Genomic DNA, 18,991 nt, shown 5'->3' on the forward strand with positions numbered 1-18,991 from the left:
CTATAAGGAAATTCCATGATGGAATGCAGGAGTCCTGTTTACAAGCTGTGCTTCTCTCTGAGTTGTAGCCAAGAGGCCTGGGTGTTTGCTGGGCCAGAGGTAAGGTCTGGAAACTAAACATGGACGGGAGGAAGGGAGGAAGGGAGGAAGGGACTGTTGGCCACATCTGAGGCAATCTGCAAAGGTGAAGCAAGGCGGAGATGCCCTGGATAGACTACAAAAAACTGGGGGGAGAGGGGGGCCCTCTCTGCCTGGGGCTGTCCCTTTAAGAGAGATACTGATTTCAATCAAGGATCCTCTGGGTAGAGTACAAAAGGACCATCCTCTTCCCTAGGGGGTCACTACCCAGGGGGAACTAGCTGGTCACTTAGAGATGTCGTATCAGGAAAGGAGGGCAGCTAGGTGTCACAGTGGATAGAGTGCTGGGCCTAAAGTCAGGAAGCATCAACTTTCTGAGTTCAAATCTGGCCTTAGACACTTACTAGCAGTATGACCCAGGGCAAGTCACATAAGCTAGTTTGCCTCAGTTTCCTCCTCTGTAAAATGAGCTGGAGAAAGAAATGGGGGAACTAGGTGGTACAGTGGATAGAGCACTGGCCCTGGATTCAGGAGGACCTGAGTTCAGATCCGGCCTCAGACACATAACACTTACTAGCTGTGTGACCCTGGGCAAGTCACTTAACCCCATTGCTTAACAAAAAGAAAGAAAGAAAGAGAAAGAAAGAAAGAAAGAAAGAAAGAAAGAAAGAAAGAAAGGAAGGAAGGAAGGAAGGAAGGAAGGAAGGAAGGAAGGAAGGAAGGAAGGAAGGAAGGAAGGAAGGAAGGAAGAAAGGAAGGAAGGAAGGAAGGAAGAAAGGAAGAAAGAAAGAAAGAAATGGCAAACCACTCCCATATCCTTAGCAAGAAAACCCCAAATGGGGTCACAAAGAGTCAGATATGACTAAAACAAGTGAACAGCAACATCAGGAAAGGACTCAGGATCCTATGGTATAGCATTCAGAACCTGGAAAGGACCTTAGTCCCGCCCTCTAGTTTTACAGATAAGGAAACTGAGGGCAGTAGTGGGGTCAGATGCAATATGGCAGAGTGGAAAGCTGGCTGGACTTAGAGTCAGACAACTGGAGTTCAAATTCCCAAACTGACCACTTGGCAATGTGGATAAAGTGCTGGAGTCAGGAAGAATTAAATTTGAATCTTGCCTTACCAGCTCTGTGATTCGGGGTGGGTCACTTAACCTCTCTCACCTTAAGTTTCCTCATCTGTGAAATATGATTACTACAGTTGTGTGAGGCTCAAACAAGCTAATATACATATGTAAAGCGGCTGGTCAATTTTAAATGACTATATCATTCCATCAGTAAACATTTATGAGGGACCTACTGTATGTTAGGCACTGAGAGAAAAAAAATCAACAAGTATTTATTAAACACTTACTGTATACAAGGAACTGGGTTAAATGTTGGAGATACAAAGAAAAAGTAAAAACAGTCCTGGCCCTCGAGAAGCTACACTCAAATGGGGACTGAGGAGACCACATCTACAAATCAGATTTCAGGGAGTTTAAACCCTATGGAGGATATGACAGGTACATATGAGAACGTAGTAATCAAAAGCTGTCCCTCAAGTGTAGCATGGGGGTATTGTAGTGTGGATCAAAGAGAAGCAGAATATACATCTCTGGTCTGTTCTCCCCCAACATTCTCCAGGGAGACTTTATCTCCAGACAGGAGGGGAGGCAGGAGGTTGAAGCTAGAAGCTTAGCAGTTCTGTTCTCTTCAGAGAGAGAGAAAGAGGGAGTATAGGACTGGAACTATGTCTATCTTCTTCTTTAAATATTATTAGTCTAGGGGATGTGGCGTTTCAGGTTCACTCTAACTTCTGATTGCTGTTTCATTAATGAGGAGAAGTAGGGCCCCAAGCTCTATATCTGAGGCTTGACCCTTTTCTCACCAAATACTTGTTCCACAATGAACACGCATAGCAATTAGCAAAGAAACTCATTTATGCAATTTGATAGCCAAACAGAAATCAGACAAAGTGTACACGGGAGAATGGGTAACAGACAATGTCAAGCAAAGGAGCTTTCCCACTAGGAGTGAAGTAATTCAGCTTGATACAGAGATAGAAAGAGAGAGAGACACACACACAGAGACAATGAGAGACAGAGAGACAGAGACAGAGAGCAGAGACAGACAGACAGACACACACACACAGACACACAACACACACAGAGATCTAGATCTTCATCCAAGGGCAAGTTCCCCGAAGTCTCTAGTGCAGCAAGGTGGGAATAGGGACATGATGGAGATTGCCGGCTCCTCTCAAGTCTTTTCAGCCACCTGAAGTTGGCTTGGCCCCTTCATCTTCTCTCTCAAAATTGGAAGCCAGAAGCACCTAAAGTGAGTGCAGAATCTACCCTCAAAATGAAAGCAAGTCCAAAGACTTGAAGAGACCACTACTCTCCTCTCTCCCCATCTGGCCAACTCCACCCTGCACCTCCCACAGGAACAGGGCAGTGATTTGCGCCAGGAGGACAGAGGCCCATACCAATGGGCTTTGGGACTCTAGTCTCTAAGCACGTCCAGAATAACACAGAGCTGTTAGGGAGGGAGGGAGAGAACTAACACTAGTTGTGGGGACTGAGAAAGGTCTAATGTTAGTGGTGTTTCAGCTACATCTTGAAAGAAGTGAGAAATTCTGTGAGATAGCTGTGAGGAGAGAGCGCATCCCAGGCACAGGGGAAACCCAGTGCAAGGTACCGAGATAGAAGATGGAGCACCACGTGTCAGGAATAGAGAAACCAGTTTGGCTGGACTGGGGAGTACAGGAATGAAAATAACGCATGATAAAAGGTAAGAGGGCCAGGCTGCTAAGGGCTTTAGAGGAGTTGGTAGTTTATCCTAGAGGCAATAGAGAGATACAGACAGTTTTTGCCTAACATAAATGGACCATTCCGCAGACCTCAATGTGAATTTGCCCAGGGATGTGGGGAAGGGAGGGAGGAAGGAAGGCAGGAAGGGGGCGTGCACGTAAGCGTGAACATACACACACACACACACACACACACACGGTTCAAAGACACAAAGTGAGAAGTGAGAGCAGGAGGAGGAACAGGCGGGGGCCTGGCCAGAATGGAGAGGAAGAAACCACTTAGAGCAGAGACGTGGGGGTCAGATTCAAACGCAGACAGGAGACGATGGGCAACACACAGGGGCCAGGGACAGACAGATGGAACTGAGGGCAGACAGAAGGATAGGGGGTGGGCAGACACTCAGGCAGGTGGGCTGAGTAGACAAAGGTCTCCTTTCTTGTTGCTGAAGATCTCAAGCTAAGCCACCAACCTGGAGGTGGAGTGGAGGCCTCTGCAGGCACCCAGTCTTTTGCTTTCACTTGGAGGGTTTTTGTTTTGTTTTGGGGTCACAGAATATTCAGCTGAGGGCAGGAGTGGAGAGAAAGAGAAAGACCACAGTACTATACAGTAAAGTTAACACAGGTGAGGAGGGGGTGCAAAATAAGCGTTGCTGCTTATTTTATTCTTTTTTTTTTGAGTTACTGTTGTCTTTGAGCTTGCTGGCGAAAAAATTAGTAATCATATTGATGGGGGCTTTTGGGCTATGTCCTTCAGAAGATACAGACCCACCTAGTATCTTTAACCTGGGGTGGTGATTCTGGGGTGCCTCAGATACTACACTTGGAATATATATACTCCCTCTCACCTCCACCTTTTAGAATACCTACCTTCCTTCAAGGATCAATTTCCTGGATTACTTCCTAAGAGGAAAATTTCCTAATCTCCTCAGTTGTTTATATTTTCTCCTTAAGTAACTAAATATGTTGTTGTTCAGTTGTGTCCAACTCCAAACTCATTTGAGGTTTTCTTGGCAGAGATACTGGAGTGGTTTGCCATTTTCTTTTCTGGATCATTTCACAGATGAAGAAACTGAGGCAAACAGGGTTAAGTGACTTGCCTAGGGTCACACAGCTAGTCTGAGGCCAAATTTGAATTCAGGAAGATGAGTCTTCCTGATTCCAGGTCCTCTATCCACTGCACCATCTAGCTGCTCCATATATATACAATTTGACTATTATAAAAGGCTTTTCTCACAGCAGCCATGTGAAGAAAGTAGAGGTACAAATATCATTATCCCCATTTTACAGATGAGGAAGGTGAGATCCAGTGATTTGACCACAGTTACGCAGATAATAAGTAAGAAGTCAGGTTTCCTGAACTCAAATCTGGGTGGGACATTGAAGGGGTTAGGATATTTAAATACATGGAGAAGGGAAGGACATTTATTTAAATAGAAGGAAGGCTATACATGGCATCTATGGAAATGATGAGTCTGATGGGAGCACAGGGTTTGTAATAGGAAATAGTGGTATAAAGTAGGATAGCTAGGGTAGGTATAAATTATGGAATCCTTTAAAACTAGGCAGAGGAATTTGGACTTAATGTCAGGGAACTATTGTTAGCTGTCGAGTAGGGAGTGACAGGATGAAAGAACCTATTCCTCTGACCTTCTATAAACTGGCTTCATCCTTGCTACCTGAGTTAGAAAATCACATTCTCTAAGGTCACCAACAATTTAAAAAACCTCTATCTAATGCTAAATTCAGTGGCCTTTTCTCATTTCTGAATATTGTCATAGATATCCAAGCAGCATTAAATGCTACTGACCACTCTCTTCTTTTCTTTCCTTCTATTTTTATTAATTCAGTATTTATTTGTCTTGCTTCTGTCAAATGTCATGCCATTAGCTTTTCCTGGGGCTTCCTGGGGAAGGGAGGGGAAGGTATATTCAGAGAGCATGAAAGGTGGAGAACAAAGATCCTTCACACGGGGGAGAGAACTAGGAAGGGCACCATCAGGCACAGAAGTGCCATGATTTCAGAGAGGCCAAAAACCAGAGTAGTGTAGGAGAAGAGCAGCCTCTCCTCAGGGAGAGAGTCCTTGTGTAACTAATAATGTGGCTTCCAAATAGTTTCCAGCCCAGCCCTGGAACCACCTGTTTCCACAGTGGTAGCTTCAGCACCACTGAACTTGGCTTCTTTGTCAATATTCCTTGATATGCCTCTGGTTTGGAAGCCACACCTGGGAATGATTGAGGTCAGGGGACCTGATGTTCCCAAGATGCTGAGGCTCTCCTATTCAGATCACTGTTGCAGATAATAGTGGACTCAGTGGCAGAGAAGTATTCCTCAGGAAGGCAAGGGTAAAGATGAACTTGGCCTAGGCCTATGTTTAGAGGTGAGGGGTGATATAGAAAAGCTGCCTACAGAGTAGAGAAGATGAAGAGGGACTATTAAAAAATCTCTCTTCTCCCCTTCTTTGCCCCTCTTCACCCTGCTTCATGGCGATTAGTTCTCCTAGTTCTTTTTCTATCTTTTATGACTTTTTCCTCTATTTTTCTCTGTGCTTCTATTTTACCCTCCTATCCTTTTCTGGAGACAAGATTTGCTGGGTCCAAAACCGTTCAAGGGACACCAAAAGCTACCCACACTCCTCTGGGTAACAGGGGCATGGCCTTGTTGGAGAATCAGCCAGCATTGAGATTTGAAGGAATAATATGGCCCCAATATTTTAGTGAGGCAGCAGTGGGAATGGGGTGAGCTGAAGTGACTATTAATGGACTGTCCACAACCTATTAAATGCCAGCTATAGCAGAACAAAGGCACAGACACTACCTGGAGAGAGGGAAAGAGAGAGGGCACAGATTGGTGCTAAAGAAAAAGCGGGCTACCTCTCTTTGGAATGGCAGGACCTGGCTCAGACATGGGGGCTCCTTTTTTACCTCCAGCTCTATTTTGAGAAAATGATCCTGCTGTTAAGGAGACAGAGAGGTGACGTTCACTACCCAGCTAAAAGTGAAAATCAATCTTTATTTAGCTCACTGCTGATGGGTATGGAATCCTAGAGACTCTCAGGGAAGTTGGAGATGTTCAAAGAACACCTTTCCCACACTCTTGTGCTCTTGCTCATCTTTTCTATTCTCATCCTCTTTCTCATTCCCTCCCACCTTCCCAGAGTTGGGGCAACTTTCACTCGTTGGGGGGTGGAGGAGTGATAAAATAATAGAATCATATGATTGTAGAGCCAGAAGGAGCCACATAGATGGACTCCAATCCTCTCATTTTACCAATGGGAAAAGAGAAGTCCAAAGAACTAAGGCAGTTTGCCCAAGGTCACATACCTCTTTGGCATAACTGTTATGAAAATTCAGGCCTTCTAACCCCCAATCCCATAGATTTTCCACTATTCCACTTTTATATTTCTTGACAGTCCCAAGTAGGATCACTAGAAGAAGAAGGCTGAGAAAACCTAGCCTGGCAGGGTACTGAGCAAATAGAACTGAGAGTTAGGTTTTGTGTGTGTGTGTGTGTGTGTGTGTGTGTATACACACATATGCATATATACACATGTATGTGTACATATATGTACACATATATATGTACACATACAGAAACCCCCTGTCAATTCTACTAGGTCAAAAAAGGTACAACATATATACACATGAACATATGTACATATATTATATATGCATATATATGTTATACCTTTCTATGGATATTCATATGGTTTTAAATATAAAGCATTCTTGGATATAAGACAATTCCACTCTTTGGTCTCAGTTTTGGGAGATGATGTTCCAAATGCTTTCTGTGCCTCAGTCTTTCTATGCTCTAATTTATCTTACGTGTTGCTTCCATATCGCTTCCTAATGTACACATTAAATCCTCCCTCTTGCTCTGTAATTTCCCTCAGCACCTGGAGCCTTTTCACCCTGGAACATCCCAACACTGTGCTTGTCCCCTTCTACCATTGGTGAGTTCCTCCTGGGGCCTCCGTTTTGGAGAAGGCCCAGGCCGGCCAACCTTCATTCCCTTCCAGGCCCCACTTCAGACTTTCTGGACTTCAGCAGCATACCATGCCCTATTTCCTGCCATTTTTCAACTCCCTTTTGTGTGTTGCTTTCTTCTGTTAGAATGTAAGCACCTTGAAGACAGGCTTTCTTCTTGCCTGTATTCAACACTAACTTGTTATTCAAGGGCCTCCACAATCTGTCTCCAAACTATCTTTCCAGCCTCACCTCACACTATTTCATTTTACATGTCAGACCTTGGGATGTATATGGGTGTGTGTGTGTGTGTGTGTGTGTGATTATACTTAGCTTTTATTACCCATCCCTTCTTACTATACATAGCTATTCCGTTTTGGTGGAAACCAAAGGGAATCATGAATAATTTTACTTGGAGTATTGAAGGGAACATTTGTAGAAGGCTGTCAGGGAAGATTAAGCTGTATGATTACTGGGGAGAGATGGTGGGCCTCTGACCCAACTGGAAGAAAAGTGGAGTCTCCTAAAGGAGTGGTTCTGTTATGCCCAAGAAGATGGCCAAATTAGAGTACCTAAGAGAAACCTAGAAGTTTTTGAAAACTGGACTCAAATTGGGGAAAACCCCTCAAGTTCCTAGCTCAGAGAAAAAAAATACTGGGAGCATTCCCTTGCCATGGGAGGAGGGCATTGCCTTCAGAACAACTGGACTGAGATACCTGTGGAAGAAAGGGAAAATACAATAGGAATTCCCTCATTGAGCCATCTTTTCTAATAGTGGGCTGAATCCAGAAGAAAATGTCAGATGCCATCTACTGAGAACGAATGAGGAGTGGTGTAGGAAACATAACTCAGTCATAGGAACCTCAAAAGGAAGTATGTACTCAGGAGTTAAGGTGGGAGCATTACAAAAGGATTCTGCTTCTTTCATGTATAAGCTTCTAGAAACTGAGATCATCTTATTCAGCCTTGTATCTCCCTAATTGCCTAATATGGCATCTTACTCATGGCCAATGCATAATTATACTTGCTTGTTTGATTCTACACATATACTGAGGGGATCATTTGAAAAAACTTTGGATTGCCACAGAATTTAGAGCCAAAAGAGACCATAGGAGTCATCTAGGGCAATTTGCCTCATTTACAGATGTGGGAATTTATTCAGTTGTTTTTTAGTCATGGCTGATTCTTTGTGATCCTATTTGGGGTTTTCTTGGCAAAGATACTAAATTGATTTGCCATTTCCTTCTCCAGCTCATTTTACAGGTGAGGAAACTGAGGCACACAGGGTTAAGTGACTCATCCAGGGTCACCCAGCTAATAAGTGTCTGAGAGCAGATTTGAACTAGGGAAGATGAATCTTCCTGACTCCAAGCTCAGCACTCTATCTGCTGTACCACCTAGCTGCCGTATTTGAAGCCCAAGGGAATCAAGTGACTTGAGAACCAAGATTTGAAGCCAGGACTCCAAATCCAAAGTCGCTTTTTTTTTTTAAAAGTATATCGTGCTTCCTATTTTAAGACTACATTTATTCATCCCATTATGGAATAGAATTGCTAGTTCCTGCAATAATAAATTGGGAAAATGCAAACAGATTACCCTAAATGTTTCTACTTTTTAATTTTCCAATTCCCAAGCATGTCATGCTTCACAAACAACAAAGGCAGTGGGATTGATGAGTTCTATGGTCCAGCAAGGCAAAGTCTATAACTAGGGCAGGGCAAAGGGTACTTTGTTCCAGGGTACTAAAATTTAGAGGGTCTCAAAAACACAGTTTGGGCACAAAAATTTCTATTATAGCTCTGTGGGCTAGGGTTTAGATTAGGGACATATTTGACTTGAAAAAGACTTTAATCTCATCAGGGGGAATCCAACACTCCACAGCAGGTTGGCCCTTTATTCCTGAAGCTGATTTAAAGAAGCCAGAGAATCTGCCAACCAAACTTTGCCGTTAAAATTGAGTAATATTGCTACTACTAAGGCATCTCCTCTCTCAGGGCCACAACGCTGCTGGCTCTGTAATTTAGATGAAATCTAAATGGCATGCTGGTTAGAGAACTAGACTTAGAGTTAGGAAGACCTGAGTTTGAATCCTGCCTCGGATATACTTATTATTAGCTGTGCGGCCCTGGACTCAAGCCTCTATCACTCTGTTCCTCATCTGTAAAATGGAGATAATAGTTGCATCATTACATGATGCATATGTCTATATGTGCTATCATTACTATTATGTCAGTCCTATGAGACATGCTGGCAGCCCAGAGAAGAAAAATACCCAAAACAGTTGTTGTGTATATCACAGTCCTGCCTTCTTTTTTTATTGTCTTTAGTAAAAAGCAGTGACCCGATCTCTAATTCTCAGAACATGTTAGAGTGATATGAACCCCCAAACAATGAGACATTCTCAGCATGGGGTGAAAGGACTAGAGGATGAGTCACCAGGCAGCAGGCAGGGACAAAGCTATCGGCGACCTTGAAATAAATGCCTGTGGCTTTTTAAATGCCTGTGTTTGGCTGAACCTGCCTGACTGCACCCAGGTGCTGAGCACCATCACTGAACTAACAAGGAGATTTAGAGGAAGTGGAGCCCAGGCTCAGCTAGCCTGCTGTTTGACTGTCATGCTGGGGATTAATATTGGAGGTCAGGAGATGGTGAGTCACCCTTCATCCTGTTACCTTCCACCCCCCTCCTCTTTTATACAGTTATAGATCCATGGCCCACACTTGTGTTACCTGAAAAGGTTAGCCTTAGGCAAAATTGGGAAAGGAGGAAAGTCTGAGTAAAGTCGGTCCCCTCTCCCCACTTCTTGGCACATGTATCCTACAGTTTGAGTTCTCTGTCCTGGTGCCCCACGCTTGTGCCTGATCTCCTACTCAGTACTTTGTGTTCCACCCTGCCTTCCGGGGCTACCTAGGACTAAGCTTTCTACCCCATCCTCTGATCATTGAAAGGTACTTGTTTGGGACTTGCGACCATGATGGCTGCCTGAACAGAGGCAGATTACTAAACTGTCACATATCTACTCCAGCAAAAACCTGACCAATAAGGAGTGATTGCATCATTCTGAGTGCCCTTTTGGCGAGGGGCCAGAGTACATATTCTCCCAAAAGGGGTCAAAGTGCACGCTCAGCAACACGGGAAATACACACACACACACACAACACACACACACACACACACACACTTTTTTCCTTGAGAGGCAATATGATGGAGTGGAAAGAGAACTGAACTTAGGGTCAGAGGACTTACGTTTGAATCCCACAGAGGCAGTGTCTTGTCCAAGGTCTTGTAGTACCATATCTGGCATTAGAATCCGCAGCCTCTGATTTTAAACATGGCACTCTTTTTTTTTTTTAACTACACTATATTATGTTAATTCTCCATAACAGATTGTAAGCTCTGTCGGGGTAGGAACTGTTATGGTTTTTATCCCCACGGGCTAATCATTGCTTACTCATTGAAGTTAGCTCTGATCCTTTCATTAGGAATGATTAGAAGTCCTTGATTTCATTAAAGGCCCATTCCCTCTCTCCCCCTCCCCCATCATCCCATCCTTCCATTATAGAATTATTCTCAGTTTTGTTTCTAGAATAATGTATTCTAACCTTCATTGTAGCAACAGCTAAATTATTAGTGATCCTGACTGTGGCTCCCTGGTACTTGAATTCTTTCTTTCTGGCTGCTTGCGATATTTTTTCTTTAACCTGGGAGTGCTGGATTTTGGCTATAATGTTCCTGGGAGTTTTAATTTTGGGGTTTATTTTAGGAAGTGACTGATGGATTCTTTCAATTTCTGCTTTACTCTCTGGTTCTAAGATACCTGGGCAGTTTTCTTTTATGATTTCTTGAGATATGATATATAGGCTCTTTTTTTGTTTATTTGTTTATGGCTTTCAAGTAGTCCAATGATTCTTAAATTATAGATACTTGATCTGTTTTCCAGGTGAGATGTTTTTCCTATGTGATATTTCACATTTTCTTCTATTTTTTCAGTATTTTGACTTTGTTGTTGTTTGTTTTTTTTTTTTAGTATTTATTGTTGTCTCATGAAGCTATTAGTTATTTGGTCCATTCTAATTTTCAGGGGGATTGTTGCTTCAGCAAGGCTTTGTATCTTTTGTGCCAAGCTGTTAATTCTCTTTAAAATTTTTCTACCCATAGCTCTCATTTCTTTTCCATTTTTTCCTTCTAGCACTCTCATTTTATTTATAAACACTTTTTTAAGCTAAAAAAAAGCCCTCTTTCTTCATATTTCTCAGGAATTCTAGTTGAATTTGTGTCCAAACTCTGTTTTCCTTTGAGGCTTTGCTTGTAGATATTTTTGAGTCATTCTCTTTTTCTGGGTTTGATAAGTCCTTATCATCAATAACTCTTTATGGTAGGATTCTTTTTTTTTTGTTAGTTTGTTTATTTCCCCAGTATATTTCTTGACTTCAACCTTTATATTGGGGCTGGGCTCTTTACACTTCTGGTGGGAATATCTAGGCTGGTCCTGCTGCTTCTTTCTTGGAGTATTGGGTGTTGAGTTATTCCAGGGATCTCAGGGACAGGTCAGTTCTCCCTGAAAACCTTCAGTTCTCCCAAAGTAGTCCAAAAGCAAAGGGCAAATGCCAGACCTAAATTTGGGTCACCTGCAGGCTTGTTCTGGGGAGAATTACAGTAAACTCCTGCTGGACTCAGCCACTGTCAGTTAGTTGGAAAGCTCTGCTGGTTCAGAGTACAGAACTGCAGGCTTCTTAGGTCTGGGATTCCTATCCTGATTATTCCACAGCAAGTCCCATAATAGGTTGGAGGCCAGAACTGAAATCCCACTTCATTTTTTGATCAAAGTCACATAGCTCCTGCTCCCTTCTGAACTTGCTTTTAGCTTAGGACCCAGCCCAAGGCCTGCAAACAACCACTCCTCATCCTAGAAGTCATCCCTAGGCACAGATTCCCTCCTCAGTTCACACTAGATATGTGGCCTAGAACCGAGTAGAGAATGATAGAGCCTCCATTAGGCATCTCTTCCTGTACAATATGTAAGGTCAGGCCCCTCCCTGCTGGATCTAGAACTTCTTGCTCTGGTGACCAACTTCTCTCCAGGCTGGAATGTTCTGTATGGCCATTGCTGGTCAGACGCCATCCCCAGTGTGTGTGGATCTCTCTATGTTGCCTTGGGTTGGAAAAATAACTCACAGTGATTTTTTTCTTAGATTTTCCCACCAGGACTCTATTTATGCATTTTCTAAGCCTGTGTGGAGGAGTTGTGGCCAGGATCTTGGCCTCACTTCTTCCTGCCACTTTGCCATCTTTTATATTTTGTTTTGTGCTATAATTATTTTTATGTCATGGAAACATGAATATTTGCTATTGCAACAGGATTGCTGGCAGTTGCCTTCAGCTTTTCCCCTCCCCCCTTCAGCGTTTCTAGAGGCATCTTGGAACTTCTCTGAACTTTACCTGATGATGATCATTCACTGGGGTAGGAGGAGTGAAAGGTGAATGGAAGAGTCTCCCTGAAGTATCAGAAAGGCTCAATGGGAAATACTATGTGTGTATGGGGTAGGGGGTGGGGTGAGGGGGTGATGGTGTGAACAAAGCCTGACCAGGGAGGCAGCATGTTGCATTGGAAAGAGAATTGGCCAAAATAAAAAGATTTCAACAAAAAAAAAACCCCAACACATTTTTTTTTAGAAGAAAGAAGGTTGACTTTGGGGACAGAAAACCAGAGTTCAAATTCTTCCTCTAATGGTTACTATGTGACCTTAAACTTGTCACTTAAACTTGTCCCTCACAGCTCTAGAGCTATTATCCATGAGGCAGAGAAAAAGTGAAGGGAATTTAAATGCCCTAACTCCAGGCAGGGATAGAGCACCAGCCCTGGAGTCAGGAGGACCTACCTTCAAATCTGGCCTCAGATAACTTACTAGCTTTGTGACCCTGGACAAGTCACTTAACCCTGATTGCCTACACACACACACACACACACACACACACACACACACACACACACACACACACACACACACACACACTGTCCTATCTCAGCTAAGAGTCAGGGTTAGGGACCTTAAGCTGAGGAAAGCAAGTCAGCAGAGATCTTCAGGCAGTCTTCACAGCAGTCCAATATGGCCCATGGTATAATGGAGAAAGCACTGGGCTTATAATCAAGAAGACCTAAGTTTAAATCAGATACTTACCAACTGTGTGTCCCTGGGCAAGTCAATTGCCTCATTTTCCTATGGGGATCATCATAGGACCTACCTCAATGGGTCCATTGTGAGGTTCAAATGAGATAATATTTATAAAGGGCTTAGTAATAGTGCCCAATGCATAGTAGGTGCTTAATAAATGCTTGTTTCCTCTCCCTCCACCCCTTTGAAACATGAGCTGATTAGATAGAATGACTTAGGAACAAGCTCAATTCAGATTGACTATATGGCTAGGGGCAATATGAGCCACATAGAGATCTTGTTATTAATAAGATATTATTCATAAGATTGAACTCATTCCATCTGTCCTCAAACGACATGTAGATTACATTTTTAATGTCTTACCATCCCTAGAATATAAATTCCTTGTGAGCAGTGACTTACCTTGTTAATTTTTATATCTCCTGTATCACTTAGCCCAGAAGTAGCTAGTGTTGAACCTAGAGTCAGGAAGATCTGAGTTCAAATCTAGCCTTAGATACTAGCTGTATGATCCTGGGAAAGTCACTTAGCCTTTGTCTGCTTTGGTTTCCTTAACTGTAAAATGTTGATAATAATAGCACCTACCTCCTGGGGTTGTTAATAAATAAATATTTATATAATGCTTTGTAAACCTTAAAGTGCTATGTAAATGCAATATTGCTATTATTGTTATGACAGTGCCTTGGAAAAAAGGAAGGAAGGGAGCAGCTAGGTGGACTTACTACCTGTGTGACCCTGGGCAAGTCACTTAACCCCAATTGCCTCACCCAAAAAAAAGGAAGGAAAGAAGGAAGGAAAGGAAGGAAAGGAAGAGAAGGAAGGAAAGAGGGAGTAAGGAAGGGAGAGAAAAAGGAAAGGAAAGAGGGAGAAAAGGAGAGATAGAACAACCATTTGCCTGAGCTTGCCTTTGCCCCCATCAGCTTGATGAGGGAGGGGCAGATGTCCAGTTTGGGGCATGAAGATATACAATATTCAGGATGAGAAAAGTGATTGGGTGGGTGGAGAAGGCTGTTGGGCTTCCCTAGAATCACAGACCCACCATCCAATGCCAAAGATGATGCTGTACTCTGAGAAGCCCCATGGGCCTGTCATAATGTGGGCACTGATGGTTCTCTGTCCCTTGCCCTCTCTCCAGCAGAAACTCCAACACTAATTGTTGAAGAGGAGAGATAGGAGGGACATTGGGTAAGCAGCTGATTAAGAGAGAAATCAGGCTATACTTTGTTGTTTCTACATGACTGAAAGACTGAATGTGATTTCAATGCCCTCTAAATTCAGCAACCAGGGACAAAATCTCATTTGCCCAGTTTTAGTTACAATTATTACAAATGCCTAAAATTGCTTTTCTTGCTTTTGTACTACAAGGCTGACCATACCGACCTACCAAACACATTGGAGTGGTTGTTTAGAGCTGAAAGGGAACTTCAGGATTATCTTGTTCAATTCCTCTATTTTATAAATGAAGAAATAGATTCCCAGAGAGAGGAAGCCCAGGGTTTCACAAGTAGCGAGTAACAATGCCAGGACTTGAACCCAACCTTCAAGAGTTGCCAATAGCACCCTCACTATTTGCAGGGACTTGTAGTGCCAGCTAATTGAAGTCTCTGAAACTTGCCCTGCCTGTTACCTGTCAGCTAGGTGTTTTCCTAGTTCTGTCCCTCAGATTACATAACTGGGATTGACCAGGCTGGAAGCAGAAACAATGCCTGACTGTCATGCTCTTTGTTTGCTTGTGAACATTTCTTTGGCTTGGTAGCATGCCTTCTCACCCTGGATCTCAGACCTTTGTTTTGACATTAATGAATCTCTTCCATGCCTATGTAAGTTGGATGAAATCACCTTACTTGGCCTGTGCCCAAAGTGAGGCCCTAGGAAGGGAACGGCTGGGCCCAAACTAAGGAATGACTTGCCAAAGCTCCCTGTTTCTACAATTTTGCCAGGCAAAGTAACCAGGCTAGTGCGTGGAGATGATTTCAGCCCTCACTGTGGCTGTATCACTTTTTGCAAAATGCTGTTTTTATCTTGGTCATTTCAGTCCTATAGCAGGGGAAATCTATACCAGGGATGAAATGGTAGTCTATACCAGGGCTTCTTAAACTTTTCCCACTCGAGACCCCTTCAGCACTTCTTAAACTGTGGGTTGCGACCCCATTCCCCTATTTCCTTTCCAGTTAGTCATTGCTTAAACCTCTGGAACCTGACTTCTGTTCCTACCATTCTACTCAAACTACTATCCCTAAGGTTATGAATGAATGATCTCCTTGTTACTCAGTCCAGTGGCTTTTTCCCAATAAGATGATAGGATTGAGAGTTGGAAAGGACTTTAATGGTTATCTAGTCCACTCTACCACCTTTGACAGATGAGGAAACTGAGGGTTGTAAGGATCATAGGTTTAGAGCTCAAAGGGACCTTGGAGATCATCTAGTTCAACCTCCTCATTCTATAGATTAGGAAACTAAGAGATATTAAGATATTAATCTCCTGGTCACATGGGAAGTAGCAGAGTTGGAATCTGAACTCAGGTCCACTGACTCCAAATCCCTTGGAAGTACTTTTCCATGGTCTCTGATCCATGCCTCCTTAAACCTTATGTCCTTTGCCTCCCCCACTTACCCTAATCTGGTGATACTATCCTCTTTGTTGTTGCTCAAACAAGATACTTCATCTCCCAACTCTGGGCATTTTCTCCCACCCCAGGCCTAGAAGGCTCTCCCTCATCAGCTGTGCCTTCTGGCTTGCCATGGTTCCTTCATGTCCAGTTACAATCCTACCTTTTTTTTCATGAAGCCTTTCCCAATCCCTCTAGGGCCTTCCCTCTATGAATTACTTCCATTTTATCCTCTCTTTAGCTTGTGGGCACATAATGGTTTACATGTCGTCTCCCCCATTAGCCTAGGAGCTTCTTGAAATCAGGAACTGTCTTTTGCTTTTCTTTGTATCCCTAACTTTTAGGAGAGTGCCTGGCACATAGTAGGTGCTTAATAAATGTTTGACTCACTGACTTATTGTGCTCTTAACAATTTTGAGTCCCAGAATACTATTCTGTTTACCTATTAAGGTAGACCTTATTAAGGAACCTATTAATATAGACCATGCGCTAGCACGCGCGCGCGCCGCGCGCACGCACACACACACACACACACACACACACACACAGTTCTGAAGGAGAGTGTATGAGCTTATAGAAGGGGAGGCACCATTCTTTCACATAAAATGGTCCTGGACAAGTTTTCAATAAGCTTCCCTGTTTCTATTGAGGGTACCTCCATTCTTTTGTCACCTAGGTTTGCAGTCTTGGAAATAGCCTTGACTCTTCCCTGTAGCTCACGGCTATAGCCAAGCAGCTGCCAAGATTCAGATTCTACCTTCACAATACCCCTTTCACCTGCCCACCTTCTCTCACTCATATGATCTCTGTCCTCCAGTCTCTCACTGTCTCAGGCCTGTACTGGCAATAGATTCCTAATTGGTGACTCAGCTGGCATTCTCTACTTCTCCAAACCGGCCTCCACACAGTTGCCAAATATTACTAAAATATATGTAAGGGGAAGGGGGATGAGATTCCCACCCCTCCCTCCCATCCTCATAGCTGTTCATTTGATAGACTCTTGGAAGGCTCTGAACATTAGGTGTTAATGAGGCATTAAACTAAGGGTAAAAGATAATCCCTTTATGAAGTGCTAATACCTCTTTGATAGAGTCCAGAAGGGAACAAAGTAACTGGCTGAGCAAACACATTAGCCATGCCTCTGGGGGCTTTTCAAAAGCAGTTTGAGTTTGAGGGCTGGAGACTTTGTAAGGCAGGAACTGACTGTGGAGAAGAATCAGGGTAAGGGAAAGGAAAAGAAAGAAGTGAGGCCTGCTAGGTGGCACAGTGGATAGAGCCCCAGCCTTGAGGTCCAGAGGACCTGAGTTCCAATCTGACCTCAGACACATAACAATCACTAGCTATGTGACTCTGGCCAAGTCACTTAACCCCAATTGCCTCACCAAAGGAAAAAAAAAGAGGAAAATAAAGAAGAAATGTTTTTCTCCTCTTCCTCTCTTCATTGGCCATGTAGCTTTGAAGGGAAAGGACCAGATCAATAGGAGACCTCACATCCAGCAAGGAGCAGGGACACCCACTCCAACAAACACAGATAAGAGAAACAGTTGCCTCAGGAGGAAATAGCTTCAAGGTGTTAACCCTGGAAGAGAGAGTATGGTGGAGAATAGACCCTATGAGCCCAGCTGGGCAATCTAAGACTCTGAACCCAAGGGAGTCGGGAGTCTTGGCAGGACTCTACAAAGAGAGCAGACTTCTAGGCTCTTGTGGTACCAGGAGTTGTGAGCTACATTTGCCACATGTATACCCTACATGTATTTGCCCCACTACCATTGTACTCAGATTTTAAGCCCATTCCTCCCACAAACATAGTGTGTACTTGTGGGAGAATGTATCCCAGGAGAATGTTTGTAACTACTGCTCTTCCTATGACATTTGAGTAAAAGTCTGAGCTAGGAGCCAATTGAATCTACTGGCTGATTGATTGTTAATAAGAAATGTACCAGTGGAGGCTTGTAATCTAAAGTAGTAGGAATAGCTCTACCCAAAGGGTTATCTCTAGAATCTAAGGTAGCAGCCATGCTCTGGGGACCCAATTTACTAGTGCAAGTTGGGGAAGTAGGCCAGAAGAGGTATCATGCATCAATTTGATCACGTCACTCAAAAATCTTCTGTGGCTTCCTATTATACCTAAGATAAAATATATGTAAGACACTTCCACTTTCAGACATTTTATTTGTCAAAAAGTACAGAAAAAGGATATTCTTTGAGAAAAGCAGTTTTGAGGACCTAAGAGAAAATTTTCCCTGAAAGGACTGTTTGAGAGAGCTGAGAGGACCTGTTTGAAAGCAAGTCAAAGGCACAAGTAGTGAAGTTGGGGGTGGCTGCAAGGCATTTCTGTCCATCAATTCAATTACATATGACTTTTCAGAATTTTTTATGTCATTGCTGAGAAAATATAAATCAAAAAACTGTTTATGGACTATGGGAAGAGTATATAAGGATTGTAATGGATTGTACCCAATAGAAAAGTTTATTTTTTTTTAGTTTCTCATCCTCAAGTAGAGATAAGTAGTCACCATATACCAGGAGGCTCTGCTTTGGGGCAGGAAAGTCAGTTAGTTAAAAACTCAGTACAGGAGAAAAGGGGCTCTAGGAGAAGAGGTCAGAAGCTTGAGAAGCCAAATATTGAAGCTGCTTCCTGAAGACAGAATACAAAAGCTGACAGAAGCTAAACCCAGAAGATAGGCATGTTTGATAGCTGATGTGGGGAGCTGTTTGACTGGAAAGCACTGTAGCTACTGGAAGCTGATTGGAAAAATGAAGGGTTGGCTTGGCTTATTGGGAAACTCCTTGGGGACTTCCCAGCATTGCCCTATACTGCCCTCTCTAGTTTAAGAGGGAGACATTCCCCAGAGTCCCAGAAAGAAGAGCCAAGTTCTCTGGCTTAAAGGAGCTGCTTATCACTGAAAGAATTAACACTGCCTTAGCACCCAGCCAAGAAAGCAGACCTAGAAAGCTGCAGACCCAAGCTTGGGGCTAGTGCTTCACTGAAAGAGATAATGTTGCTAGTTAACAAAGCTCCATTAGCCTGAAAGGAGCAGAAGAGCAGCTCTGGCTACCAAGAGAGTGGGGAGGCTCAGAAGAGGAGCAGGTGACATCTTATTGCAAACTGTTCCCTGGAAGAGAACAAAACCATTCAGGCCTGTAGCTGTCAGTTGTGAGTTGCTCTAAGCTTGGGTTTCCCTACTTGGATGCCTCACTACTGGGTTTCTATAAGTATGTACCTATTCCTTTCCATGAACATTGCACATTGACGCTGAAAGTGTGATCCAGATTAAGTTATATTTGGGTTATTCCTGCCTTTTCCTTCTAATGAGTAAATGTTATATCACATTCTTGTTGCCTTTTCCTTCTAGCTTAGTAAAAAAAAAT

The 18,991-nt window shown here is 43.2% G+C and overlaps 1 long non-coding RNA gene across 1 annotated transcript; it reads left to right on the forward strand.

The window, feature by feature from the left end:
* The first annotated feature begins 3,378 nt into the window (after nucleotides 1-3,378).
* On the forward strand, nucleotides 3,379-8,428 carry LOC110206447 (uncharacterized). The gene is made up of 2 exons (XR_013484659.1): nucleotides 3,379-3,493; nucleotides 8,088-8,428. It is a non-coding gene; the product is annotated as an uncharacterized LOC110206447 (long non-coding RNA).
* Nucleotides 8,429-18,991: the final 10,563 nt, after the last annotated feature.

This window comes from Phascolarctos cinereus, unplaced genomic scaffold (genome assembly GCF_003287225.1).
Source record: "Phascolarctos cinereus isolate Bilbo 61053 unplaced genomic scaffold, phaCin_HiC Scaffold_2;HRSCAF=192, whole genome shotgun sequence".
Classification (NCBI taxonomy): Eukaryota; Metazoa; Chordata; class Mammalia; order Diprotodontia; family Phascolarctidae; genus Phascolarctos; species Phascolarctos cinereus.